The 27,735-nt window shown below is 61.1% G+C and overlaps 2 long non-coding RNA genes across 2 annotated transcripts; one reads left to right on the top strand and one right to left on the bottom strand.

The window, feature by feature from the left end:
* The first annotated feature begins 5,616 nt into the window (after positions 1 to 5,616).
* On the top strand, positions 5,617 to 15,026 carry LOC114094011 (uncharacterized). The gene is made up of 3 exons (XR_003582966.2): positions 5,617 to 5,695; positions 12,432 to 12,619; positions 14,816 to 15,026. It is a non-coding gene; the product is annotated as an uncharacterized lncRNA (long non-coding RNA).
* A 2,136-nt stretch (positions 15,027 to 17,162) lies between these two features.
* Positions 17,163 to 26,912, bottom strand: LOC114094012 (uncharacterized). The gene is made up of 3 exons (XR_003582967.2): positions 26,827 to 26,912; positions 26,221 to 26,384; positions 17,163 to 19,126 (listed from the first exon to the last, which is right to left on the bottom strand). It is a non-coding gene; the product is annotated as an uncharacterized lncRNA (long non-coding RNA).
* Positions 26,913 to 27,735: the final 823 nt, after the last annotated feature.

The raw sequence follows: 27,735 nt of genomic DNA, 5'->3' as shown, positions 1-27,735 counted from the left end.
GGGGGTCTCATGGAGTCCTAACAGCCTTCCAGGGCCCCATTTCACAGATGGGGAAACTGAGGCTCAGAGGAGCAATGGTTTGCCCCAGGGAATACTCTAGGTTCATAGGCAGCTGGGTCCCCAGGGCTGCCTGATCCCTCACAGTCCTCATCCCTGACCACTTGTCCCCAAAGCCACTGTCTCCCCCTTCTAGTTTACCTATATTCCAAGATGCTGAGAATGGTGTCCTCTGACCCTGATCCCAGACCTGGGGAGGCATCCAGAGCCACTATTCTTTGTCCCCTGAAGGGCCACCTCTACCAGGAGCCTGCACTGCCAACCACAGCCACCCCAGACCACCCCTCCCCAGACCTCTGAGCTCCAAGCAGAAAATATAGATGATCACAGAAAAGAAAAAGGAAATTCATTCCTTGACTTCTTCACTGGAACATTAGCACCTGGGTGTGTCTCATCCGCTTCTTATTTTACCTGCTACCATTTTGTTCTGATGAAAAAGATCCACCTGCCAACAGGCATTTCCTGAGTGCCCACAGGGGTGTGAGTGACAGGTCCTCCTCCCTGCTCCCAGCCAGGTGGCCTCCAAGTGCCCTGAGGCATGGGGGAGGGAGAGTGTGCTGGGGAGGATGGGGCTTTGTGGTCTAGAGGCCCAGACAGGGGGGCAGATCTGGGTTCCTGGCTGTGTGGCTGTGGGGGTGTCACTAGACCTCTCTGAGCTTTGCCTTCCCTACCTGGAGAGTAAGAATCATAGCGCCTGTCACGGAATGGCTTCTGAGAGTCAGATGGGTGGACACGGGGCGTGTTTGGTCAGTTGTGTGCTCTGGGGCTCTGGGGGACCTCTTCTCTGAGGGCATTTTTCTTCCTGGAGCTCCCAGGGAGGAGATGTGGCCCCCAGGTCACGGGAGACGCCTGGGGACAGGGCGTACAGTCAGGAGGGAGGCTGGGCCTGAGAACCTCGCCCCTCCCTGTCGTGTATCCAGGAAGCCCAGCCTCTGGCCTCGGTCTCCCTCCTGGTGGCGGCTCTCTTGGGTGGGATTCTCCACCGAAAGCCAAAGCCGCTCCACAGCTGAAGACCCCCAGCCCTGGCCGGGGGGCATGGGGAACAGGTCAGTGAGGGGCTGGTGTCCTCAGGTGCGCGGCAGCACCAGGTACGCGGCAGCACCAGGTACCTGGCAGGTGCCCCATAAATGCTCATGGAACAAACAAAGGGGGAGGAGCCAGCAGGCCAGGGGGCGGGGCCCTGGGAGAAGGGAGGGGAAAAAGATTTCCCCGCCCACCTTTCAAGGTCCACGGAGCCCGGAGGCCTCCGAGAAGCCCCCCTGGTGCCTCCCTCATCCTGCGGCCCCTGGTGGCCTGCGCTGGCCCTTTGTCCACTTTGTCCCCTGGGGCACCCCTCCCTCCTGTTGAGGTGTCCCAGTGCTCACCCCCCAGGGAACTCTGCGTAACCTGATCCAAAAGGACGGCTGGTGGGTCTGGGGGACCTGCTGGTGCCGGCAGAAGACACCAGAGAAGGCCTGGAGGTGACAGCTTCTCCCCCCAAGGATAAAGCCCACCGCAGGGGTGACAAACAGGAGCCTGTCCCGCAGTCCCCAGTGCGTGCTTCCCAGTGGCAGGAGGTGGCTGGCACAGGGGAAAGGACACAGAGGGGCGTGAGAGGGGCCGGGCCTGGGTGCTGCACTGCGTGGCCTGGGACGTGGCCTCCTCGGCGAGGGGCTCTTCCCATCGTGGAGATGGAAGAGCCCCTCCACCCCAGTGTCACCCACACTCGCCATGTGGCCCGCAGAGGGCTGGGCAGGTTCCCCGGGGCAGCCCCAGGCCGAGAGCCTCAGTTGGAGGAAAGCGAGTAACTGTAATAATAGGACAGCAGCATCCGTGTGCCGAGGAGGGACTTTTCTCCAATTACCTCATTTGGTCTCCAGGGCGATGGCTTTGTACAGCAGGCACTACAGGCCACGGAGTCTGGGTGCCACGGTAGGAGCCACTCCAAACCTCATTCCCTCATCCCCCACACGGATCCTTCGAGCCCCTACCCCAGAGCGGCAGTGTCTGAGAGAGATCACTCGGAACACCGTATGGCAGGAAGGAAGGGCTCAGATCATGTGATTATTAGTATTATCGTCAAAGAGAGGGAGGCTCAGAGAGGTAAAGTCACTTGCTCAAGGCACACAGCAAGAAAGTGGCGGAGCTAGAATTTGACTTAGATCTGTCTGGTTCAAAGCCCCAACCCTTCCCTAACAGTCCCCTGCCTCTGCCTCTCGTGTCCCTTCTGGTCCTACAGGAGAGCAAGGCATGTAAAACCCAGTAGACTGGGAAGTGTCCTTCAGTACCACTCATTCCAGGGGATGAGAGAGGAGAGGAATTTGCCAAATGTCACACAGTCCATGTCCTGGCCAGGACTGGACCCCCAGTGGACAGACTCCCTAGCCAGGGTCCCCCCTTGGGGGGCAGGGCCAGTCCCTTTCTGGCCCCCGCCTGGCTCTCACCCCTTGTAGGGCACAGGAAGTGATGGCGAAGGCCAATTCCAAACCACAGGGAATTTTTTTTGTCTGGGCTGGACTAGAATCTGGCCAGGGCCACAGGTCAGACACTCTGTCACATGCAGAAGGCCAGGGGTGGTTAGTGGGGTGGGGTTCCCCTCTCCTGGAGCCAGACTGGCCTGCAGGGACCCACCCGGGGTCACGGGCAGCTGGGCCTCCAGCCCAGGGTCCCGAGGCCAGGCCGGGCCTGAACGTTTGGTGAATCTGTGGCTTTCAGCTTTGAGCTGGCAGCGGTGGCTCGGGTCAAGGTGGCTCTTCCTGTGTCTATTTTGGCAAAAAGATGGCTGGGAGTGAGGGCAGGTCCACGGCACAGGCTTCCACCCGTCCCCGCGGCACGTGAGCCCCCAGGTCCCTGGTCCCCTATCCAGCGAAGATCCCCTCTCCACCCTCGCCATGTCATTGCAGGACCTTGGCCAAGTCACCCGGCACCTCTGCACCTCTGTCGGCCACGGGGTTGGGTGGGTGGATGCAGAATCACGAGGCCTGAGGGGAGCACTTGTCCCGGCCACCTGGTCCCCTCTTACAGAAGAGGGCCCGCTAGCTGGGATTGTCCTGGGCGACATGGAGGCCATGTGTCACAGCTGAGGAAACTGAGGCCCGAGAGGAGGGGACCTCCCCAGAGCCACTGTCTCCGTCCACCATGGGCCATTTCTCTCTGCAGCTCGCAGCCAGGAGACAGGACTCACGGTGGGGGACCGGCCTGCAGCCAGGCTTCAGCCAACTCCAGCACCTCCTGAGTCACCAGCCTTCCTGGGACTCTGTCCCTGTCTGTGGGCCTGGGATGCCACTGACCCCACGTGCAGGAGGGTTGGGGACTGGAGGGAGGAAGAGGCCTGAGGGATTCCCCGGGCACTGAAGGACAGCGTGGATAGGACGGCCCTCCGCGCTCAGGGCCTGTGGGGCAGGACCCTCTGCTGTCATCCTGCCCCTCTGCCTGGGGCGCCCCTCATGGGAATGCCTCAGGACCCTCCAGCCCATGCTGCCCCTCACCTGGCCTCCAAGGCAGCTGGAGAAGCCCCAGGAAGGGTCAGGTCTCGGTGGCAGGTGGCAGGTGCCCAAGGCCCACGCATCCTGGGGACTTGGAGGATTTGCCTTCAAGGGAACACTGCCTGCAGGCCAGCTGCCCTCTGGCTGGCCTGGCCCCTGGCATGGCTCTTCCTTGGCCATCTGTCCTCCCCTTGCCTGGGCCTGTGGTCCACCCACCGGCCACTGCACTGTGCCTTTTGGTGTGGCAGCTGCTGTGGGCCTCGCATGGGCAGAGAGTGTGGCCCTCTGAGGGCACAGCTGCTCCAGGGTCAGAGAGGCCGCTTGCTCTGCACGGGCTGTGGCCGCCCAGCTGCCTGGACCAGTCCAAGGCCACAGCTTTCTGCGTTGACGGCAGGACTCACGGGACACCTCCAGACGGTGTCTGCTGCCCCCTTGACCAGGGCAGCCCACCTCCACCCAAGTCCACACTCAAGGGACCAAGACCCGTGGGTCCACCTCTTCCCTGACCCCTGCCACCCTGTGATGAGCAGCATCCTGCCCCGGCCCTGGTGACCTCCTGACCCCAAGAGCTGAGCTGAGGACTCCCGTCTCAGGGACCTCAGCCACTCCCAAGGTGGCAGGGAGTGGCAGGGCATGGGGACCCTCCTGCTTCCTTGGTGCTCACGGGCCTTAAAAATAGCCCAGGATCCGAGTCCACAGAGGGGGCGCCTGCCGTCCTGGAGGGGGTCCCCTGCACAGCCCTCTGGGACACTCCTGTCACACAGAGCCCAGGGCCTGTTTTCCCCAGAGGTGACCAAGGGGTCAGGCTGTGGCATTCTAGAAACCGTCCCTGGAAATGGCTTCCCGGCGCTTCCCCTGCCTCTGGCCCCGGCGCTGGTGGTGCTTGTCCAGCTCACAAACCTTGAGGTCCTACTGTGTGCCCAGTCCTGTGCTTTCCCTGGAGCTTGGTGACGAGGGACCAGGTGGGGACATGACAGAAAAGCGAGACCTGGCGCCCTGTGGGAAACCCGCGGAGAGGTGCCGGGTGCCGCAGAACACCCCACACAGCCAGATCTGGACAGTTTCAGAGGAAGCCACCAGGCTGGGGGTGAGGCTCAGGTGGACACAGGCAGGCAGTGGGGGAGGGGCCTGCTGCGGGCGGAGGGAACAGCACGTGGGGAGACTGTGTGCCCCGGGGCTGCGTTTCCCCCCTCAGAGCCCAGACCTTTGTCACCACGGTTGCCAAGCTCCAGGGAAGCTGGCCTCGTGGCTAGGGGCACAGGCTCTGGTACCACGTGGCCTGGGTTCAATGCTTTGCCACTCATTTGCCATGAGATAGAGCATACGTTACTTCCACCCCCAACCGCCCACTTCCCAGATGAAGAGATGGAGGGTCAGGGAGGGTCACTCTGGGGAGAGGGTCACTCAGGGGAGAAGGAGGTCCTAGAGGAGCCAGTGCTAGGACAAGAGCTGAGGATGGGCGCCTCCCAGCTGGGAGCCCCCGCCTGAGCAGGGTGGTTCAGCCCTGGGCTCCCTGGGTGGCAGTGGGCATTCCCGAGGCCTTCCAGGAGTCCCAGAGAGGGAAGGCCCCGCGGGCTGGGTTCTCAGGCTGCAGCGCCTGGAGCGAGCGTCAAACAACAAAAAGGCTTTTCTCGCTCTGAATGAGTCACCAGACTCGCTCGCAGACGCGTCCTGCGCCGGAGAAGGCGAAACCACACATCTGAAGAAGTTTCCCACGGCCACCGCCGGCTTTAAATAGCTCCAGCGAGAAGTGGGGGGTAGGGGAGGGCGGGGGAGCCGGGCTCTCCCCACAGCCCAGGGCCTGCACCCCACCCAGACCCCGACCCGGGGCCCCTGCGGCTGGCACTGAGGGCAGCTCAGGCCTCAGGGGACCCAGTGGGGACCTAGAGCCCACGCTGAGCCTGGGGGCAGCAGAGGGACAGCTGGACAGCTGGAGGGACATCCAGCGGGGCAGATGGGGTGAGGAGGCAAAGCCCAGGAAGGGGGAAGTGGAGCTCACCCTGCACCCCCTGCTGCCTCCAGCCCCAGCCGAGCTTCCTCGCAGGTCACCTGACCTCCCTCCGCCCTGGCTGCCCCCCCAGCCTGGCGGGGTTCGTGACTGAGCCCCGGGCGGCGTTTCCGGAGACAGGCCCGGAGTGGGCTGCTGACGCACTTGCTGCCCCCCAGCAGGCCCGGTGAGAAGAGAGCCCCCCATCTCCCCTTCCAGTAAGCGAGCTCCGCCCGGCCTGGCAGGGATTCTAAGAAGGGAGCGGGCACCTGCTCCTCGCCCGCAGCGGGCCAGAGGTCCTCCCGCCCTCCAGTGCCTCCTCCACCCCGGCTGGAGGCCAGGGCCCTCCGTGTGGGTGCATGCCCTCCGTGCCCAGGTGGTCCCATCCGGGTTCCTGGAGGGCTCAGGCATTTTGCAGAGGGCCAGCAAAGAATGTCAGGGATGCCTGCAAGACCAGCCCCTGCCCTCTACACCCTGACCAGCCCCCTGCGCCACCATCCAACAACACCTTCTAGAAACTCTGGGGTGGGCATGTGAGGTCAAGACACAGCATCTTGCTGAGGGGGGTCAGGAAGACAACAGTAGTGGCCAGGGCCCCAGGCTGGGGTTCTCAGTGCTGCCGTCGCATTCGAGTCTCAAGTTATTATTATTATTTTTAATGCAGGTTCTGGGCTCCAGGTCCCAGATTATGATTTGTGCGATCAGGAAGGGACCCCGGAACCTGCATCCCATAAGCCTTCCCAGGTGCATCTGAGGGATCGAGAAGCTCTGGGAGAGACTGAGCCCCGGGGAGGCTAGGCTCACCCTGCGGCCCTCCCCTCCCCCACGAACCAGACCAAATGGCCTCAGGATAGGATGCATGGCTGGGGGGGATGGTGACCACGTCTCTGATTCATGTGTAGGACAGAGTGGTGGCCTCCCAAGCAGCCAGCGAGGTGACTGGCCCTGCAGTGGACAGCTCTCGAGCTGGGGTCCCTTGGCGCTCTCCTTTGGTGGCTGGCCAGCTCAGGCCTCTGCAGCTGCAGGGCTGGGTAGGGCAGAGGCCATCAGCCTGCCCAGGGGAGCACCTGCGCCTGGGCCCCTGGGCTGGCCTGCCGTCGCCCAGCACTTGGGAGCCTGGTCCTCCTGGGCCTCACTGCACCTGGTGGCACTCCTCCAGGTAACTTGGGAGGCAGCATGGAACCCTAGGCCCAGCACAGTGTCCAGCAGGACCGGGGTCAGCAGGACTTGTTGACAGAATGGTTTGCAGGGCCCTGGGTTGAGTAAGAGCCACTTCCCTCCTGCCTCTGACCCCTGAGGGTCGGGGTCCTGCACACAGGGCCCATCCTGTCCCTCGCAAGGCCACTGTCCTGCCAGAGACTGCAGACCACCTTCTGCACATTGGACAGCAGCAGGAGGGCTGGAGAGAGCCGCTTCCAGGGACAGCAGCTGGGCCAGGGGCAGGCCCAACCCTCCCGAGGGGGAGCATCTCGTGGGCTTCCTCCTGGGCAGGGAGCAGCGGCCACTGCAGGGAAGCAGTGACCGTCCCAAGCCCTGTCCATGGGCTGCTGCTCGCCAGCTCTGGGACGTCGACCAGAGGGTCACCAGAGGGTCACGATCCCGGCAAGCGCCGGGTCCCTCCTTGCTGGAACGCAGGCCCCAGGGAGGCAGTGCCCCTGGGCTTCGCAGATACCCAGTCTGCACGGGGCGTTCGCAGGTGTGCGCAGAAGATGGAGGCTGCGGCGGCCCTCCGTCCCACAGCGGTGCGCATGCGCACACGTGCTGCCTGCGCCTTCCTGCGCCTTCCTACAGGCGGCCGGGCCTGGCGAGCACACACTCCCCTCTGCAGGGGCGCCTCTGGTCCGTGCTTTGCACGCGGCCCTGGCACTTGTGCATTTGCACCACGTCTGTGTTCGCCGGGACACGGGGCCTGTGGGGAAGCGCGCGAGGCTTCGCAGTGCCCAGACCTTGGCGAGACCGACCCCCGGAGCCCGGGAGGTTCACTTCCTGGCGCGGAGGGGTGGGGTGTGCGCTGCACCCCGGGCGCCTGGGTTCCAAGTCCTGGGCCCCCGAGACCCCTCCCCTCAGAAGAGCAGCCTGTCCTTCCAAAGCCCCAGCCTCCTCGTCTCAGGAGGCCTCATCACGTGGTCGGGGCCACACCTATGCCCAGATCTCCCTGTGCCCCTGGCTCTCCTCTCTCAAGACCCTGCCTGGCATCTCCCCCTCCTCTCTGAAGCCCTGCACATCTGTGCAGGAGTCACCAACTACTTCTGAGCTCCACACAGTGCCAGGCACTTAGCACCCCCACCTACCTTGGCACTGACCAGTCCTACCCCCTCATTTCCCCCATAGCATCAAGAAAGAGTTCTGGCAAGAGCCTCATTTTATCAACAAGGAAAGTGAAGCTCAGAGAAGTTAAAGAATTGTACAAGGTCACACAGCACAGTGCGTGAGAATCAGACACAAGCAAGACTCATGTCCAGCTACCTTACCCACCAGGCCACATGGCTTCCAGGTTGCAAGTGGCCAGCCAGTCTTGTGAGCCCCTGCCCGATGGACCTCAGAGGCCTGGGCACTTCCATCCCCCACAGATGAGAGGATGAGGCCTGGGACAAAGGGAGGGGCTTCTGCCCTCTTGATGGAGGACCTTCAACTCACCCTTGCTCCAGGCGGAGCATGTCTAGGCCTGGGGACCTCTGAGTCTACCCCAGTGGGGACACTGTGAAGCTCCCACCTTCCCATTGCCACACAGCGCTGGCCTGGCAGCCCCACGGGAGACCAGGATGCTGCCAACGGGCACAGCTCGGGTGTGCTTCCCCTTGGCACGGGCCTGCGTGGGGGGACCATGTGGCTTTGATTTAAATTTCACGCTGGAGAAACAATGGTTTGGATTAAGGAAGAAACAGTTGGTGAAGTGTCATGAAAGGAAAGGAGGAGACGGAGGCCCTGGTCGCCAAAGTGGGCCCCAAACTTTGAAGCCCACATTCCAGAGGTTTCTCGGGGCTGCCGTCCCGTCACCTCCTGCCCAGCGGCTCCTGACCTCTTCAGCCGCACACACAAGGCTTCCCGAGGCCGGGGCTGGGTGGGCTGTGGCCGGGGCCTGGCCCCTCCTCTTACAGAAGGGGAAGCTGGGGGTCAGAGAGGACCCACCACCTGCCCGGGATGATGACGGTTCTGATGGCTTCTGTGAAGGCCTGGGGGGGAACGAGGCCGACTCCTCCCGTTCTGTTGGCCCGGGGCTCAGCCTCAGTTTCCCCACCGAGAAGGGAGAAGGACGCTACAGAATCTGCCGTCTCCCCTGGAGCCCAGGCACCCGGGGAGGGCTGGCGAGTGCTGGGGCACTTCCTGGGCTCTGGGCAGGGTGCGTCCCCAACACCGTCCACACTGAGCCCCAGCTCCCCGACCCCCACTGCACAGACCAGCAGACGGGGCTCTGACAGGCTGCGGGGTTCACTCCCTCCCCTGGATGGACGCGCAGTTGGCTCTGGGGCTGGGTCCTGTGGCCAAGGGTGTGTGTGTTGGGTGGGGCTGGACAGGCAGAGCTGCAGCGGTGTGGAGACGTGCCCCCCACGTGCTCCGGCATCACCAGTGCCCAGCGCCGGGCAGGTCCTCCCTGGTCGGGTGAGGAGGGGTTCCCGGGCCTGGCCCAGCCGCGTCTCCTGAGGGCCGCCCAGGGCTCTGTGGTGTCGTCTGGGCCGCCCTGGAACCACGCAGCCGACTTCCCCAGGGGGTGACCGCCCTGGCCTCCTGGTCAGCCCAGGGTGGGCTCTTCCACGCCCCTCCAGCTCCAGGCCTCTGGCGGTGGTTTCTGGCTCTGCCTGGGCAGGGCCGGGCTCGGTGTGCGGCAGGGGCTGTGGGGCAAGAATCGGGCTCGTCTGTGGCCAGGGTCAAGGCCGAGGAGCTGAAGGCCATGGGCCGGCTGTAGAGCACCAGATGGATTCAAACCCGGGGACCGGCGTTGCTCGTGGTGGGGGTACAGGAGCCACCGGGGCCGGGACAGAGGCGGAGGCTGGCTGGAGCCTGCGGGGAGAGGTGGCCACGGGCAGTGCCCCCACCGTCCCCTGAGCCTGCCAGGGCTGCGTGGCCGTGGCCATCTTATGGGGGTCCATGGGTGGAGGTGAGGCCAGCGGCCAGCACCTGCCGTGCCTGCCCCCTGTGCGCCCGCCTCCCCCACAGCCAGGCCAGGGCCCCAGGGCACAGCCGCCACACGGTGTCTTTGCAGAAGTTCGGCCTCCCTTGGTCCACGAGGAACACTGGTCTCCTCTCTGGTCCATCTCACGAGAAGTAAGAGGAAGAGGAACCCGCAGACGCAGGCAAGGAGACCCCAACCTGCCGCTGCTTCCTCCAGCGGGTTTCCCCTCTGCCGCTGAATGCCGAGGTGTCGGCCAACGTGGAGAAGAAACAGGGCGAGGGCTGGACAGAGTGGCCTGGTGCGACGAGGGACCAGGGCAAGTGTAGGCAGCGTGTCGCTCCCCCACGTACAACCAGCTCAGTCAACATCAACCTTGAAAAGTGTCAGGAGATGGGAAGAATCTAGTGCTGTGTGGCCACGGACAACCTGCTGGCCTTCTCTGGGCCTCTGTCATTCCAGCCATAAAATGAGAGACTTGGTTTCATCAGTGACCCTGGCTGCTCTGGGGACCTTTTAACACATGCACTTACTTGGTCCTAGGTGGGCACCATTTCAACCCACCCCAGGGGCTTCTAACCGTGGTCGAGAGCCCCTAGCAGGCCCTGTGCATGGGGATTACGCGGGTGCCTGTCAGAGAGGCCGCGGCTGGAGTCGGGCTCCGCGCTCACCGGCCGTAGCGGGCCTGGCCTGCACTGCCCATCTGTGGCTGGCGTCGCCTTCCCTGCCGGGCTGAGGGAGGGTCCAGCGGCCTGGTTTGCTAAGGGTCTGGCGCATGTCATGCAGGGACCAGAGAAGCTGCTGCTGAGGCCCGTCTTGTCCACAGCAGGCTGCCCCGGCTCGGCCCTGAGCCCAGTGGGTGGGCAGCTGCCCAAGGTGGCCGGGCAGCTCTGTGCCCAGGGCCGTCAGCGCCAGAGCTCTGAAGGCTGGAGCCAGGGGTGGGGGGATCACTGCACCCAGGTTGCTGCCCCACGGTGGCCGGTGGCCGCTGCTGGCATATTGGGAGTGACGAGGACGACTCTGGATTCTGGAAGCCCGGGCTCAGGCCTGGGCCCCAGGGAAGAGGAGGAGGTGAGGGATCCCCAGCGCTGGGCCCAGGCTTGCTGCAGGGAGCCCAAAGGCCTGGAGTGGGGTCAAACGTGACTTCAAAATGTCCTGAGCCTGCTGGCTTCAAGCTCTGCTCTGAGCCCTTTCCACCGACCTCCTCCACCATCCCAAACCTGAACTTCCATGGTCTCTGGTTACAGAGGAAACAGCAGAGGCACAGAGAGGTCTACAAGTTGCCCCAGGTCACAGAGCTAGGCAGGAGGAGAGTCAAGTCCAAACTGCACGCGGCATAGCTGTGCCATAGACCCCAAGTGTGGCCATCCAGGTAAATGTTCAAGTCTGCTGCCTGGCTTCAGATCCCAGCTCTGCCACTTATGGACTGTGTGACTTTGGGTGATGTTCTCAGCCTCTCTGTGTTTCTGTTCCCCATCCATGAATGGGGTGAAAATGGAGTGTGTGCCTTATGGGGTGAAGGTGGTGCTTAACACGCAAACCAGCCTGGCCCAGCGTCAGCCCACGTTAGTGCAGGCTGTGCTCACCACGGCTGTGTCACGTGTGCAGATGGCACACTAGGACGCCCAGCAGTAGGTGGCAGGAGGACGTCCACCTGGGTTTCCGTCTTTGACCTCCGTTGTGATCTCTGGTCATCAGGGAGACCCTCTGAGCCGGGTGTGGACGGGCCTCACGAGGGCTCTTCTGCCGGTCGGCTGCCTTCTTCAGAGAAACCCGAGGGAGAATGTGGTCATTGTCCCTGTGTCCTGAGTCCCAGACGTGGGCATGCACAGGGGGCAAGACAGGCCATGCGGGTGACCAGAAATCTCGGCCCCGCTGCACCTGGGGTCGCCGGCTGCCGTGGCCCTGAGCCCAGGCCTGGGACGTGGGTGCTGCCCCCCCCACTTACCACGGACCTTCATCCCTTGCCACATCCAGTGTGAGGCCCGGGGACACATGGGGCCTGGCCAGGAATGGAGCTCGAGCTCCGGTGACCCGAATCCGCAGGAGAGCAGCTCCCCCAGGTCATCCACCAGCAAAGATCAAGGTGCCCCCTCAAGTCGCCAGAGGGAAGCTGGGTGCCCGGAGAGGCCTGCAGGGCGGGGACCGGGGAGGCAGTGCTCCCAGGGACGGGGAGGGTGCGCGCAGGGGCCCAGCAGTGCCAGGACCATGCTGAGCCCCAGAGTGGAAGGGGCCTGGGCCTGGGGGAGACAAAAACGAAGGAGGGACAGGGCGGGGTCCTCAAGGGCGTTGTGGTCAGGATTTGGCCTTCATCCCGAGATCCAGAAAAACCTGAGAAGAAACCCGGGGCAGGGGCTGAAGTGCTCCCCCACATTCTGCTGAGAAGGGATTGGGTAGAGGGTCAGAGTAGACCCCTGCCCATCACGGCTGTACAGGCCTGGGCCCAGAGCACTACTGGTAAATGACCCCTCCCCAAATCCAGTCTTCGACTCACAGAAGTAAAATTCAGATCAGAATCTTCTTATTATTTAATAACTTCTTTTTTCTGAATATAAAATAAACACTCCACACTGCAGGGCTCTGGGCAATCACCAAATCTGAAGGACTCTGTGGGAAGGAAGGGTCCGGCTCCTCTCCTGGAGAACCGGGCCTAGGAGCAAGTTAACTTGAGCTTCCAGCCTGTTCTAGGCGTCAGCCTGACTCCCAGGTTCTTTGATAGGTAGTGAGTCCCCCATTCCTGGGGGCATGTAGGCTGTCTACGTGGAGTTAAAAAAAAAAAAGAAATTTAAAGCGCATCCCTCTCATCCACATGTAGATCACACACACGTCACCATTTGCCTAACTCGTGGACAAGGAGACCAGTAAGGTGACTAGAGGAATGGAGTGACGAACACCAGAGAATGAACGCGGTGTCCCTTGTCCTCACACGCCGGGCCTGTTGACAACACTCCAATCTGACGTGGGAAAGTCCTGCTGTCCTTTCTGCCCATTTCCAAGTTTCAGGTAACGTTCCTGAGTCAACCTCAGACAAACAGCTGAGAGGGAGGCTGCGGAGGTTCTGGTGGGAGAGGGACTGGCCAGCAGGTCACCTTTTGCTGGCCAGTCACCCCAAAACTTAGTGGCCTGAACAATCGACATGCACTGTGCTGCCATGTCTATGGGCCTGGAATTCCGAACAGCTCCGCTGGGCATCTCTGGCCGTGGGTCAGTGTGGATGGCATTCTTCTGAAGGTGGGACTGGGCCTGACTTGGGACCCACTCCAAGGGGCTTGCCCCGGGCAGAGAGCTGATGTGGACTGTCGATGGGCCTTCTGTGTGGGCCTCTCGGTGGGTTCAAGGATGTCCTTAAAACATGGCGGCCAGGCTCTCTCGAAAGTGATGGATCCCAGAGAAAATAAAGCAGAAAGGCAGGATGTCTTCAATGACCTTGCCTGGGAAGCCACAGCCCATCATTTCTGTAACATTCTGTTGGGGACCTAGGTCAGCCCTGCCCATTGTGGGTGGGGACTTCACCAGGGGCTGAATATCAGAAGGCGAGGGTCATGGTGGCATCTTGGAGCCCGGTCCTATAGTCGGGTACTCTAGGTCCTTCAGGCAAGAAGTGGGGTTGGGGCGGGCAGCAGGAAGGGCACCTCCAGTGTCCCCGGGGTCCCGGATCCCTCTTCCTCACCTGCTTGAAGCTGCTACACAGGCAGGGCCCAGGCAGGTGCTTCCACTTCTGAGTCTCTTGTGGTAGCCCCTGACGAGTCTCCAGAGTGGCTTTCCCACGCCAGTGGCACCCAGAAATAGTCTCTGGAACAGCTGGGGTGGGGGCGTCCATCAGCCACACCTTGGTGCGAAGCGGTTCATCTTCTGGGTAGAAACAGCATGGCATCTGGGTGGCAGCGGGCGGAGAGTGGGGCCAGTGTTGTATGGAGCAGGGGCCAAGCAGCGCCCCTGGGGAAATACAGAAGGCAGGAAGGACCCCTTTGCCCAACCAAGGGGGGCCACCAACCAGAGGCCACGCTCCCAGGAGGCCTCCCACCCCGAGGGTCCAGGAGAGGGACCTGGTTCCAAGAGCCTGGAGCCTGGGGTCGCATCCTGGCTCTTCTTCCCTTATGTCTGCCGAGACCCCAGGAGACCCTCCCCTCTTGGGTGCTCAGCCCCCCTGGCGGGAGCAGCCAGGACCTGGTGGTGAGTCTGGAGCCAGCTCAGGGCTTCCAATGGGGTTTGGCCCCTGCCTTGACCGTGTCTTGGGGACAGCCAGACCCCTCCTCTCGCCTCTCCTCCTGGAGGGGGTGGGGCACCAGGAGGGAGGGCGAGGGCCCCTGGGGGCTCCTGCCCAGGGAGGGGGACAGGGGCCGACGGGCTGGAGCTGCAAGTCTGTGAGAACCTCCCAGAGACGGTCACTGGAGGGGGAGGGGGCCTGCCGGTTTGGGGGGTAATTATTTTGCAAAACTTTATGAAGTTTCGGAAAATCTCGTTTCCCCTTCATTGACTCCATTGTTTTTCAAGGGAAATTGAATTAGAAGCTGGTGGCTGCTGGAGGGGTGGGCAGGGGAGCAAGCGCATGTTTTTCTAACTAACTGGGCATCTGTCCTGTGCCAATAATTCCAGAAGCTTCTTGCGCTTGGCGTCGGGGACCACCAGGGCTGCACCAGGGATGGGAGAGGGAGCCCCGGCCGCTCTGGGGACAGTGGCAAGACGGGAGGCCCCCCCATCGCCCCCTTCCCTGGGCTGGGGGACAGTTGGGATGTAGCGGAGAAGTGGGGCTCGGCCTTTGGTGCAGGCGCGTGGGCCTAGGAGCAGGCTGTGCAGAGAGCCTGGTGGCCTCTGGTGGCCCCGGGCCTCGGTGTCCCTCCTTGGAGAACTGCAGCCACCAGTGGGGCCCCTGAGGGCGGAGTCGGTTGCAGGCAAGATGGAACCGGAGCTGCTCTGCAAAGTGAAGTGTGCCCCCGTATCACTGTGACTGTCACCCACCCTGATGGGCAGCATCCTGCAGGCGGGTGCTGGGATGGGTGCAGGTTGGCCAGGGCCATGGGAGAGAGCGCGGGGATCCGCTGGGGACACCTGGTGCAGCTGCAGCTCTGGAGGTGCCCGTCAGGTCTCCCCTGCTCTGACTCCGTCCGGTTCTCCTGGCACAGAGCCCTCAGGAGCTCAGGGACGTCAAAGGGCCACTTCCTTGTCCCCACACTCACCCGCTGACATGTCCTCCCTCAGAACCACCCTGGCTCCTGCTGCTGTCAAGGTGAAGGCCCACATTTCTAGATGCCCTCGGACCTGGTACCAAGCGCCTCGGGCATGTGCTGTCCCTGGTCCCCGCCTCCTGGTCCTGCCACAGCCCAGGGAGCAGCTTCCCCTCCCGCACCCCACGCCCAGCCCCCAGCACGTGCTCTCTCCTGCGAACAGTGAGCGGGCAGCGGCTGTGACAGGCCCGGTGAGTTCATGGTGTCCGTCTCCCCTTTCCTGCGCACGTGGGTCCCCTGAATAATGAGAGGAGTGTCCCAGCCCTCAGGAGGGGGCAGCTTCCTCGCTGGATCCCGGGCCTCTGAATTCCTTTCCAGTGCTCCTCCCAGGCCCCTGCTGTCCACCCCCCACGCCCCGTGTCACCTCTCGTGGCTTCCCAGGGCCACTGAAGCCGATCCCCTCTCCTCCCTCCACATCCCTTCGGAAGCAGCAGAGACCCGGATGTGGCCACTGCCTAGCTGTGTGACCCAAGAATGGAGGAAACCCTGGTGGAATCCCGCTGTCCTTTCCCAGGACTCAAGACGTCCATCTGTCCCCTGGAAATGCTCCCAGTAGGCCACTCTGGAGATCTGATAGAGCTTTTATTGCTAAGTGTGAATGAGCCAGTGCAGAGGAGCCCAGGGCTGGGGTCTAGGTCACTCTCCTCTCTCACTGTGTGGCCTTGGACAAGTACCTTACCCTCTCTGGGCCTCCTTCTTCAAGGGATCCCTCCACCTCCAACAGACAAGGCTCCTTTGTGTCCCTAACATAGTACAGGTCTGGGACTGCCTTGGAGATATAGTATGGACCCCATTGTCCCCTGCTCTGAGGACCTGGGCTCCTGAGCCCCATGCTGGAGCCCCTTCCTACAGGGCCCTGTGTCTCGGGCTGCCACAGTGGAGGTACCCGAGACCCCTGATTGGCCCACCTGGGCTCCAGAAGCTCCTAAGTCCACCCCAGGAGGCAGCTCTGCTCTCCCAAGTGTTCTGCGAACTACAATACCTCGGAAGGAAGCCAACGTTTAGTGAAGACATTGACCTTGTCAAAAAAAATAAAAACAAAGCCCGTATTTCACGAATGTGCACACGCTGGCTCTGACTGAGGTCTTCTGGCTTCTCGATGGTGTGACAGTGTGTGTCTGCAGAACGTACTTCATGCTTCCAACTTGGGTCTTCTCCTGGGCTAGCAATAGGAGCACCCTGTTCCTGTCACCTGGGCTTGGGCTGTTACTAAGCTCCGGGGCAGCAGGCTCGGTGGCTGAAGGCATTTGAGACTTGAGTTCACACTTACCAGGACGTAACCCGTGGTGAGCTGCGCGGCATCTGTGTGCGTTGTCTGCATAAACACAGAGCTCGTTACAAAACTTCATAAAGGGAGGCTCCACCCGCTCAAGAGAAACGGGGAAGAGTCAGGGGGACGCGGACTCTGCCTGCTGGACATGTGCACACGCTCCACAGCCACCTCCAGCTGCCGCTTGGCCTTGGAGCCCTGCTCCTGCTCCTGCTCCTCCTCGGGGCTCCGGGAAGCGGAGTCCAGCCTCCGGGCTTTGCTCTGGAAGTTTCCGCACCTGAAGGGGCCTCCATTCGGGGTGGTCTTGCTGTTCTCCAAGGCGAAGGCGAGGGTGGTGGGCAAGGGTTTGGGGCCCTGAGCTCAGAAAGGCCGGGTCCCGGTGCCACCTGCACCCCTCCTGCGACTTACGCAGGCCCTAGAGCCTCGGGTCTCTGAAGGGGATCCCGAGTGTGTCCTCCATCTGCTCTGAGTTGCTCTAAGGTGCCAAGGACACTGCCTGGCATGGGTTCTCTGCAGGATTTTAGGACACCAGCGATTAAATAATCACGAGAGCCACAGATAGCACACCCTTGCTGACTGCTCAGTGCAGGCCCTTCTCGCCTCCCTCAGCAGGGGACACAGTGTGGCAATGTGGTGCCACCTGGCCAGAAACCGTCACCTTGTTCCCAGGACATGCAGGGCCTAACATGTCAGGTTGAGTGACCAAGCACCCAGCATGGCTGCCTCGGGTCTGGTCATCACCGACACACTGCTTGAGCACCGGCGGCGCACCCTGGCTGGGACTGGTTAACTGCATCCCTCGACCTCCCCTTGTGATGCCTAAATTTCCCAAGACGTGTGGTATGCAGTAGGTGCTCAGCAAATGTGTGTTGCTGGTGGGGCTGCGGGTGCAGAGGGTGGACCAGCTGCAGGATCCCATCAAAGCCCGACCTCAGGGCAACCGCCACCCGGAGCCGATCCCAGACGGTCTGAGACTTTGATTTTCAAACCGCATGAATGTGTCGCTAATGGCTCAGCCGCTACTGCTGCATAGCAAATTACCCCCAAATGCAACAGCTAAAGCAACTGTTTTATTTCGCTGGGACGTTGTGGTCAGGAATACGAGAGGCGTGGCCGGCATTTCTTGTTTGGGGTCTCCTAGGCCACTGTGGTCAGAGGCTGGCCGGGGCTGTGTCCATCTGAAGGCTTGACAGGCTGGAAGTCCAAGTGGAAGCCTCACACAGCTGGTGGCCGATGCTGCCTGGTGGCCAGGAGCTGGGCGGGCCGGTGGCTGGAGGGCTCCATGTGGCCTCCCAGGGTGGCAGTCTGTGTGAAAGCTGGCTTCTCCTGCACGGGCATCCCTGACCCACCAGGCTGCGGCTGTGCCGCCTTTTACAACCCAACCTCGGAGGTCACTTTGTGTCCCCTTCATCACACTCTGGGTGGAAGCAGACACAAGGCCACCCAGATTCACAGGGAGGGGGGCACGAAGCCCACCCCTTGAAGAGTATCAAAGAATTTGAGCCATTTAAAAAAAAAAAAAAAACTCCATGCTGATTTTAAAAATTGAACTAACTTAATTTTTAGAATATTTTAAGGAAACCTTATATCTCTACACTAAACAGAAAACCGATATCAAGTAACTGCAAAAACAGAGACAGCCCAACTCAGGATGGTTGGACTTCACCTTGGTGGGAAAGCGCTGTGCATTCAGGAGAAACCTCCGTGGAGTTCTGAATTAGCATCTTCTCCAGGGAGTGTGCGGTGGCCCAGCCCTCGCTCCCGACCAGCTAGAGACCACGAGGGACAGCCCACGCTCTGTGGTGCGCCTGGTGGCCAAGCCGGGATGCTCCACGGGTCAGGCGGGTTCAATGCCCACCGAGAGCTAAGGAGGGTCTGCATGGGGTCTGCAAAGCCCTGACCCTCCTGCTTCTGAGGGATGAGCCCAACAGCTCCGTGGACACAAACGTACTCATGCACGTGAGCCGGGGTCCAGGCCTGGTTAGCAGGGTCCGGGTCTCTGCCCAGGGTCTCCCAGGCTGCAGTCAAGGTATCAGCCAAGCTGACGTCTCCTGCAGGCTCAGGGGCCTCTTCCAAGCCCTTCGGTCACTGGGAGAGTCCAGTCCACTCTGGCTGTGCCAAGTCTCTGGGTCTTGCTGGCTGCCAGTCAGGCACCGCCTCAGCCCCGCAGGGCCTCCCGCAGCTCCCGGCTGTGTGTCCCCAGGCGGGCTGGAGCGCACCTGTCCACAGTTCACCTTCTTTTAAAGGTTCCTGGATAAGGTTAGGATAAGGTTAGGCCTCCAGGATAAACTCAAGGTCATGTTCACAGTTCTGCCCGTGCTCAAGGGCTCAGGGTGACCCAGGAGTGCGTGCAGGGGAGGGGTCTGGGGGCCCCTGCAAATGTTATGAAACCCCAGTGAGACACCGTCATCTGCCACTTGGGTTAGGAGAGAGGCTGGCAAGACCGTCAGCACATAACTGGGACTCCTGCCTGGTGGCAGAAACAGGCATGGCCACCGTGGGAGCGGGCACTCCATTCCCGCCGTTGATGTCCTACCAGCGGTCCTCCAAGTCCCTCCTAGAGCACCTTGAGACCAAATCACCTTCAGGTCTCTCCCCTGGCACTCTGAGACTGGGGCCATCAGCTTCCGCTGTGTTCTTCTTGGTCACATGGCCTTAGGCTGGTCATGGAGGCCGGAGAACGAGCTCTATCAACTGTAGAGTGCTGTACCAACACGGGGCTCTCATTAGCAGTGCCACCTCCTGAGCTGAGTGGAGCTGGACGAGGCCTCTCCTCCGGGTACTCACACTGGCTGGGCAGAGCGGCCTGCAGCCCACCCACTCTCATGGCGTCAGGCGGCCTGCCGTGATCCACACCAGTGGAGGCTCCGCGGGGCCAGGCTGTGCCCTCTCAGGGTCCTGAGAAGAGGGGGGCTCAGGCTTCTTCCATACGAATACCCTTCCTGCTGTTCTCCAGACCAGCGTCAGAGGCCGTGCACCAACCTGAATCCACCATTTTCATGGTTCTCTATTAGGCTTTAGAGGGAGGAGTCTTCAGTGAATCAAGCCTGTGATTTTCATAAATAAGATTCCCCTCTCTCCCCCTCCCCCTCCCTCTCTCCCCTTCCCCCTCCCCCTCCCCCTCCCCTCCCTCTCTCCTCCTCCCCTTCCCCCTCTCTCCCTCCCTCTGTCCCCTCCCCCCTCCCCTTCCCTCTCTCCACCTCCCTCTCCCCCCTCTCTCCCCTTCCCCCTCCCTCTCCCCTCCCTCTCTCCTCCTCCCCTTCCCCCTCTCTCCCTCCCTCTGTCCCCTCCCCCCCTCTCCCCTTCCCTCTCTCCCTCTCCCCCTCTCCCCCTCCCTCTCCCCCTCCCCCCCTCCCCTCCCTCTCTCCTCCTCCCCTTCCCCCTCTCCCCCTCCCTCTCCCCCTCCCCCCTCTCTCCCCTTCCCCCTCCCTCTCCCCTCCCTCTCTCCTCCTCCCCTTCCCCCTCTCTCCCTCCCTCTTCCCCTCCCCCCTCTTCCCCTCCCCCTCCCGCCCACCCCCTCCCCTCTCTCTGCAGTGCTGGAGGTGAACTCAGGGCCTCACACACACCTGTGCACTAAGTAAGTGCTCTACAGTGAGCCACATCCCCAGGGGCACGGATAAGATTTCTTAGGCTGAAGCTAAATTTATTTAAGTGAAAAGAATGAATCCGTTTTTTAAAAAATTAAGGAAGGAATAGTATATGCAAGATGAATGTAGGGTAAGAAAGGCCAGGAAGCTATTCCTGGAATGACTGAAATTTGGGAAAAAACATTTTGGGGACGGGAATCCACTGCAGAACAGCTGGATGCCCAAGATGGCGGGTGTGGCTCCGAACCTCCTGGAGTCACCAAGCAGAGAGCTTAGACAGGTCACTGTCCTGTCCCAAGGCCTTGAGTTCAGGATGCGCACCTCTAGCAACAGGCAGAGGCACTGAAGCCGACAGAAGGTCTGCAAGGACCAGGTGCCGCAGGATGGCCACTCTGCGGCTCTGAAACAGCTGACCAGTGCCGCAGTCCGCATCCAGGAGACCCAGGGCCTGAGCAGCCGCCAGGTGCCAACTCCCTGCTGGGCAGACCCTGAGTGGCCCTGGAGGCTTCTGAGTCTTTTTTCCGGTGGCCAAGGAGGGGACGTGGAAGGAGAAAGCCTGTGGCCTGGGTGGCGGGGCCCAGGGTGGGGTGGCTGGAAGACACGTCCACCCAGCGCTGGGCAGGGCAAACCAGGCCGGAAACACAGGCGACCCGCAGACCTTCACCTCCAGCACAAGTGCCCACAGGGGCAGAGGGTAAACAAGCCGTCCGCCAGCCCAGCCTGGCTCCTGGTGGGCACCACAGGCCGTGGCCAGAGACGGGGCTCAGGAGGGGCCACTCAGGGAGACCAGGGCAGATGCCACAGAGGTGGTGTGGCCGTGTCAAGGTTCCCAAGGATCAGACCACAATCCCCGCCCAGCTCCAGGGATGGGGACTCAGAGCCGGGATTCTGCGGGGACTTGGGAGCCTCTCTCCACTAGGGAGGCCTGAATGGAGGCACCAGCAGGAGAGGGGGGCACAGTGGGAGGAAGGGGGAGCACTCTCGCTGCCTGAGTGGCTCCTTGGAGTTCTGACTGTCAGAGCCGCTGTCGTCCTTGGCTGAGCACTGACCCTCTGCAAGACAGTGCCCTCTTTGGCCCGGGGAGGAAGGTCCTATTACAATCCTCACCTTATAGATACGAAAACTGGGGCCAGCAAAGCTAAAAACGTGCCCAGTGTCACACAGCAGGGAAGTGGTACAGGCCAGCCACGGCAACGCCAGTGGTCACTGCCCTCAAGGGCCAAAGTGCAGCCCCAACCAAGAAGACCTGTCTTTCCCATGATTACGATTCACCAAGATGCGCCCGTGGCCACTGGCTCCTTGTAACTGGCACACTGCAGCCCCCGCCACCCCACTGTCCATCTCAATCCCGACATTGCTCCAGGCTGCAAGGACTCAGAGCTCAGGTCCCCATCAGTCCCCTGCCGTGCACGGTGCCAGGCAGGAGGGGGGGCAGGGAAGAGGGCGTCTCGGGGCCTTATGGAGAGAGGACACTTGCTCTCATCCCTCTGTGCCAGCTGAGGCCTGGGCGCTGCGACACAGATGTGCCCTTGCATCAAGGACTGCTCCGTCCAGCTGGGGGGAGGGAGGTCAGAAGGTTCCAGAAGGAGTTGAACTCCTGGAAAGAGGACTCTTGGCCCCCAGAACACCCGATGGGCCAGCGCTGGGGTGGGCGGGACAGACCGAGCACAGGAAGCCCAGCAGGGGGAGGGCACTGTGGCCGGATGGCCAGAGGCAGCACCCTGGAGAGGCCAAGTCCGAGAGCTGGGGAGGGGGGGCAGGCCTAGAGGAGGGACAGCAGAAGTCTGCAGGGCAGGATGGGGAGCAGGGGCTCCTGGGAACGAGACCCACCAGCTGCCGAGCAGCCTGGCACTGCCAGCCTCACCGCGTGAGCTCTCGTGTGAGCTTGTGACCGTGACTGGGAGGTCCTGCAAACCAGGACTGGCCCCTGTGGCACGGTTTCCCAAGCCCAGTGCTACTGCCATTTGAGATCGGAGGTGGGGGCTGCTGTGCCCAGGGGCACTGAGCAGCGTCCCTGGCTGACACTCCCAGGTGCCCCTACACTTCCCAGCTGTGAGCTGCCCGGATCCCCCAAGGGCAAAGCTGCCCAGGAGAGAAACACTGCCCCAGAGAAATCGAGGCTGAGAGGAAGACAGGAGCCCAAGGCCACACAGAGGCACACGGCAGGCCTGGGACTGCTCAGCGCTGCGGGACTTCCCACAGTGCCAGGGAGCTGCCCCTACAGTGGGTGGCCAGGACAACTGGACAGCAGCCTGAGCTCACCTCCAACCCTCTGCGTGTCCCCAGCAGAGGTGGTTTGGTCACCCCAGCAGGCCGCTCCTAACTCTGGGCCCAGTTCCCCACCCCTAAAGCGTAGGCTTGGATCCAACAACTTCTGAAGCCCCTTGAGGGTCCATCTTCCCAGGTCCAAGGGAGGGTCAGTCCAGTTGGCTTGGATGGGGAGGTGGCATAGGACAGAAGGCAGAGAAGCTGGGTGGGTGGGGAGCTGGGCCTCCAGTATCCAGCCCACGGGTCTCACCTTGCCCACTGGGCATGCCTCATCCGGGTGCATCTGAGCTGTCCACGGTGGGACCCTCCCAAGGGGCAACAGGGAGGGGGCGGAGCAAAGAGAGAGAGACAAGGAGGGTGGCTTGGTCACCTGGCCTTCAGAAGCCCGTCTCTCTGGCCCTCACCTTCTCTCCTTCCTCTGACCCCTGCATGCCAGGTCTTTGGACTTTACTGGCTCAAGAAATAGTTTCTGAATGAATGAATGAATGAATGCCTGGCCCAGGCTCTAGCTCAGCTGTGCAGAAACCAAAGTCCCAGACACCCTTGGGCTCTGCTGGGCCTGCAGCTGAACCCTCAGTTCCCCTTCCCCCAGTCCTGCTGGGTCTCATCCCCAACTCTGACCCACCGGCCCTGCCAGGACGGCTGCAGGGCAGGACGATCCCCCACCTCAGGGGCTGACTCTTGTTCCAGGCGGAGAACACCTGGGCCCCAGCTGGGGGTTGCCTGGAGAGGCTGCCTGGCGAGGCTGCCTGACTCCTGCAGCCCCCAGCTCCCTGCCTCTCCGCCCCCCACACTGTGGTTAGCTTGCAGGAAGCAGCAGCCGGGCCCCCACACGAGGCCTAGCGACGTGCTTGCTTGGAGCTGGTGGAAAGTTACAGCCGCCACCACCGAGGGCTTTGAAGACCAAACTGTTTGTGTTCCCCACAGCTATTTGTGGCCAAGGCGCCCACCACCTCCACCCGCCCTGGCTCAGAGGTGGAGACTGAGCAGAACTCAGCACTGTGGCTATCCCCAGGCCAACCCGGAACCCAGGCCAGGCAGGCCAGCCCAGCACCCAGCCCACCAAGCCTGGCCCAAGCCAGACGAGCCAACCAGCCCCATTCATCAAAGCTGACTCAGTTCTGGTCCCAAGTGACCATCCCTCCCTCCCACCAGCTCTACCCAACCAATCACCGAGCCATCTAGCCCAGCCAAGGCATGAGCTCCACCATCTAACCAAGCCTAACTCAACAGTCACTCCAACCCAAGGAGCTCAGCCCCGCCACCTAACCCACCCCAGCCAACAGGCTCAGCCCAGGTCAGCCAATCAACTCAACTTGGCCGCCCACCGAAACTAATGTATCTGACTGAAACCAAGCAACCAACTCCATCTAAACCAACCCAAACCAACCCGATGGACCCAATCCAACTGAACTACCCCCAAAAAAGCCAAGCCGGTAACGCCATTCGCCTAGCCCAAACCAACTCAAGACCCAGCTCAAGCCAATGCAGTTCCCCAATCCAAATAATCCAGCCCGATTCAACTACGGAGGTCACTCCAACCAACCTCACCAACACAGCATTCCAATCCCGCTCCACTGAGCAGTCCAGTTCAGCTGCTCGGTTGAATCCCGATGAGCCCAGATAACCACACCGAACCTAGCCTGATGGCCAGGTCCACCCAACACGATTTAATCTAAATCCACCCAGTATAGCCTAAATCCTCCCAATCCAGCTCCAAACTATCGATGTTCTCCCCTCTATCCCCCGAGGAAGTTACAAGGAGGACCTGTCCCCTGTCCCCAGGGACCTTGTGATCTCCCAGCCTCCACAGAGTGATCCCCCTATTGTGGGGTCACCTTGATTCTAACCCAGGCCTGCAGGGTTGGAAAGGTGTAGTCAGTGCTGTGGGGTTCGGAAGGACCCCCACCCTGTCACCATGGCTGACATGATGCCTGTGAGGCTCTTGAAGAGTGACAGAGGGGAAGGGGGGAAGACATTACTAGGCCGTGCCTGGAGGTGGGGAAGCCTGGCCCTGGGAGCAGCGCTCAGCCTCAGGGCTACAGGCCCACGGGGAGGGCAGGTGAGGAAGGAAGGGCCACTGGAGGAGAACAAAGAGGGTCCTGCCTGTTAGCGGGAGGCCTGGATCTCCACACTGTCATGGCAACAGGGAACCAAGAGCTTGCTGAGCCGGGTAGGGTGGGGGTCAGGAGGCCTCGAGGATGGAGCAGAAGGAGATACCAAGACGGGAGCAGCAGCAAGGAGGGGAGGGGGTATCCGGGACACATGGAAAGCAGAGGAGGTGCCTACGGGCACAGCAGCCCACACCTGGTCAGTGTGCCCCTTTGGTGGATGGAGACACTGAAGGACATCGATCAGGGTGTGTCCAGGGCTCAGGACTCAGCCCAGAGCATCAGCCCAGCACTCCTTGCTCCAGCAAATACCGGAGCCCAGCTCTGGGGGCCATTAGAAGGTCCCATTTCTGGGGTCCACCCCACCCCTATACAGAAAGCACATGATCTAGGATCTGTTGCTGACCCTGGGATGGGGAGGAGGGGTATCATGAGGTCTTGCCAGGAGGGGGTAGGAGTGTGGGGGAAGGGATAGTGATTGACATTCTGGGGCGACAGGCAGGGCCCATGGTGTGAAATGAGTCCCCATAAGAGCCAGGCCTACCCCCTAAACCATCCTAGGGCTCATGCCCAGATAGAAGGAAGTACTGTCACAACCATCCTTCAGGGTAGAGCTGTAGGGAGAAGACTGTCCTTACTACCCACTGCTTTGACCCCCTCCTTTGACTCCTGGGGAAACTGAGGCCCAGGGAAGGACAGAGACTTGCCCAAGTCTGCACAGCGTGTGGACGACCTGGCCTAGAGCTGCCATGCCTATACCACCAGGCCGCTTGGGGGGTTCAGAGCCCAGAGGGAGCCCCCTGGCCCAGGCCTCTTCCCAGCATGCTCTGAAGCACCACCTTGTCCACTGACCCTTGCGCTGCCCCTCTGCTCAGTCCTGAAACTCTAGGGGCACTCTTTCTTGGCTCCAAACCCTCCTGCCCCATCTGCGAGACCAGGTCTCATTGATTTCAGATTGGAAGGCAAACAGATGCTTTCCTGGGCTGACGGCATGGATCAATAGCAGCAGCCCTGCTCCGCACTAGGCCAGACAGGCCTGCACAGCTGGGGGGTGGCTGATCTATACTAACACAGGACCTTGGTTCCTGTCTGCCTCCCCTGCTGAGGAGGGAAGCCAGAAGATAGAGTCCATGGGGTCCAAGAGCAAGTCTCCAGTGGGAGATGGCTTTGGGGGATGGACATTGGGGGGCAAGGGTAGGGACAGGAGGGGTACTAAGAGCCCAGGGCTCCCAGGAGAGTTCTGAGCATCAGAACACATCTACTCCTAACTAGGGAAACAGAGGCTTAGAGAGGAGGAGCCAGGACCTGCCCAGGGTCGCAGGTGAGCGGGATCTGAGATGGCAAGAAGCCCATTCTGAAACCAGAAACCCGAAGACAGGGGCCAAGGGTCACCACCCTCACCAGGTTTGCTCCATGAGGACGGGGGCTGCCCTGCCCGCCAGCAGAGGTGGTGCGGGACCAGGGTATGAACCATGTTCAGACACCTGGGCTCAAATCGCAAGCATTCATGTGCTGTGTGAACTGCGGGTGCCTCTGTCTTCCTACCTATAATCTGGGAATAATGGCATTTCTAATGAGAGCCCCCAGCCGTGGTGCAGCCTGAGTGTTGCCGGTCCCCCTGACCCCCCAGCACTTGTTACTTAACAGTTTCTGTTAATAAGTGTGAGGGCTTCCCCAAGAGCAGAGCAGACAGTGGCAGAACCAGGACCCGCAATCAGGCTTCTCGATGCTATTTTCTGATTTGTAAAATGGAGTAAACGATGCTAAATAGCATTGACAGCGTCGCGCACCAGCTTGCTTTCAAACGCAAGGAGAGCAGGCGCACTCCAGGAGGGGCAGCAGGCGGGGCCAAAGTTGGCTCTCATTGGCCCAGCTTGGGTCACATGCCCAGCTTTCAACCAATCGCCGTGGCCAAGGGCTTGGGGCGCCGCTCTGACTGGTCAGCCTGCGTCAGGTGCTTCCCGGAGGGGGCGTGGCCAGGCCCGCCTGAGCTCTGGAGTTGATCGGACCTCGGACCCCGCGGTGCACGAAGCAGAAAGGCAAAGGCCGGGGTCCCGCCACGTGGGATCTGAGCAGCCAAAGAGAGAAAGCCAGTAGCCACCACCATCTTTTGTAAACACTGCCCAGGGGTGCGCCCACCCACCTGTCAAGTAGGCACTGCTCCAGCCCAGTCCCAGATGAGGTCACGGGCAGCACCAGGAGATTAGGGTGGGCTCTGGATGATGGCGTCCCAGAGGGAAATGCATGGCGACTGTCCCCCTCAGAGGCTTCCTTAAGCACAAAAGTCGCACATGTTCTGTTGAGTGACTGTAGGATGATCATTAATGTTGGTAATGATCACGTCATTAAGGAAGCATGTCCTACACCCCACGGCCTCGTTCCCCGCCCTTTTGGTACCAGCTCATTCATGAATCCCATCTCATGGTGGCCCCCATAATAAACTCCCTTCTGCGGATTAGAACACGGAGGCTTGTAGGTTAAGTAACTTGCCTACGGCCTCACAGCTAATTCTTAAAAGTTTTCATCAAGAGAGATTTGGTTAATCACGGTTTTGCCATATGATGGGGGTACCCATCCATTAGCATTGATATGTGACTGTCCTTCCCTGATGGACAGATAACTAGTGTCACCTCAGCACCACCTACTAGGGAGTTTGCCAGATGTGTTACTGACATATATAGTCTGACTGGCAAGACCCCAAAGTCTGCCTCATTGTCCCCATTTCACAGATGAGGAAACTGAGGCTCACCAAGGCAGAGTGGCATGCTCGGGTCACATCCATAATAGGAAGAGGTGGCTCAGGGCTTGGACCAGGGAGGCCCCAGAGGGGGCCTCCTTTTGCACTGCGGCCGGGGCCTGGATAAATGGGGCGCGACTGCGGTATGCGGTAGAACGTCCTGTGCCTGGCCCAGCCCTCTCCCCAGCACAAGTCCGGAAAACCCGTCCCCAGGGAGGGCAGGAGTAGCCTGAGCAAGCCGCAGGCTGCACTGCCGGGGGTGGGGGGGCCGGATTCCAGGTGACCTTGGCAGGGGCTCCTTCAGGACCACAGCCTGACCCTTGTTTTGCTCAGAGAGCACACACCATTTCACACAGGAAGCTCAGCCTGGCCTCCTCACGTCCTGTTCTCTAGAAGAGGGGGAAAAAACCTGTAAAGTCAGTCACTGGGTTGTTTTCAAAACAGTCTTTGAAATGTTTCCTGAGAGGGAGAGAGAGTTCAAGAAAAGGAGAGAGAGAGAGAACCCCGAGGGGGAGGGAGACCGCCTCAGGACTAGGACACAGAGAGGAGCAGAGAGGGTGTCAGGAAGGGTCCCCGGTGGGAAGCCCCAGGAGCTGGCAGGAGGGAGACAAGCGCAAGGACCGGCTTCCGTCTGCCCAGGATCTCCCTCCACCGGGTCCCAGCACAGGGCCCGGGCAGGAGACCTTGCTCTGGGTTCAGATGGCCCTCAGTGTGTGCAAGAAGCAACTGTAAAATCTCTGAGCATTTTGCAGACCGTTGTTGGCAGCTTGCAAATATCTTTGGCGGAGGTGTTTACACCCCAGAAATTGGCCTAGATTCCAATTTAGGTCTCACCCTCTCTCTCTCCTCTCTTTCCCAGTCTGCTGCCAGCCTCCCAGTTCTGGGATCCAATTCTATCTTAATTCCTGTCTCCTAGTTCCT

This window comes from Marmota flaviventris, chromosome 10 (genome assembly GCF_047511675.1).
Source record: "Marmota flaviventris isolate mMarFla1 chromosome 10, mMarFla1.hap1, whole genome shotgun sequence".
Taxonomy (NCBI): Eukaryota; Metazoa; Chordata; class Mammalia; order Rodentia; family Sciuridae; genus Marmota; species Marmota flaviventris.
The sequence above is the reverse complement of the archived record's forward strand: the minus strand, read 5'-3'. Positions and strand labels throughout refer to the sequence as shown.